The sequence below is a fragment of the Perkinsus marinus genome (genome assembly GCF_000006405.1).
Source record: "Perkinsus marinus ATCC 50983 genomic scaffold scf_1104296943636, whole genome shotgun sequence".
NCBI lineage: Eukaryota > Perkinsozoa > Perkinsida > Perkinsidae > Perkinsus > Perkinsus marinus.
Window position 1 is genome coordinate 1 of NW_003211743.1, and position 1,121 is coordinate 1,121.

The following is a 1,121-nucleotide window of genomic DNA, read 5'->3' on the forward strand; positions in this document are numbered from 1 at the left end:
TCCCACTATCTCGTCACTATGCGCAACACCGACTTAACGGCACACATGAGTTCGCATCCGACACGCTGAATAGATCACAAAACTCTTGCTCCTCATAGAGGGGCCTCCATTACATAGTGTTTTCAATGAGGTCAATTCATTGGAGATCGTTCGTTGGAAGACCAACAATCTTCTTGTACCCTTAGCCTCAGCATGTATCCCGACGAGTCACAAGGGTATACAATCAACATCGACATCTGTAAGGCCTGTGGCATCCGTATATGGACGCTTCCCGGCGTGGAGACGATCTCGATGGGACTCAAACCCACAACCTTCGGTTCCGAAGACCAACGCCTTATCCATTAGGCCACGAGACCAGTAAATTTGAGATTTGTCCCACCATCTCTGCCCCCCATTAACTTCATGGCACACATGGTGTCCCATCCGACACGCTGAATAGATCGCAAAACTCTTGGTTCTCATATAGGGGCCTCCATTATAGATCACAAAACTCTTGCTCCTCATAGAGGGGCCTCCATTACATAGTGTTCTTAAAGGGGTCAATTCATTGGAGATAGTTCGTTGGCAGACCAACAATCTTCTTGTACCCTTAGCCTCAGCATGTATCCCGACGAGTCACAAGGGTATACAATCAACATCGACATCTGTACGGCCAGTGGCATCCGTATATGGGCGCTTCCCGGCGTGGAGACGATCTCAATGGGACTCGAACCCACAATCTTTGGTTCCATTAGGCCACGAGACCAGTAAATTTGAGATTTGTGTCACCATCTCTGCCCCCCATTGACTTCATGGCACACATGGTGTCCCATCCGACACGCTGAATAGATCGCAAAACTCTCGCTTCTCATAGAGGGGCCTCCATTATAGATCACAAAACTCTTGCTCCTCATGGAGGGGCCTCCATTACATAGTGTTCTTAAAGGGGTCAATTCATTGGAGATCGCTTGTTGGCAGACCAACAATCTTCTTGTACCGTTAGCTTCGGCATGTATTCTGACGAGTCACAAGGGTATACAATCAACATCGACATCTGTACGGCCAGTGACATCCGTATATGAGCCCTTTCCGGCATGAAGACGATCTCGGTGGGACTCGAACCACAATCTTTGGTTCCGAAG

At 48.5% G+C, this 1,121-nt stretch overlaps 1 non-coding gene across 1 annotated transcript; it reads right to left on the minus strand.

Annotated features, from left to right (window-relative positions):
• Nucleotides 1–283: 283 nt before the first annotated feature.
• On the minus strand, nt 284–356 carry Pmar_PMAR004886. Its single transcript has one exon. It is a non-coding gene; the product is annotated as a tRNA-Arg (tRNA).
• Between the last annotated feature and the right edge of the window lie 765 nt (nt 357–1,121).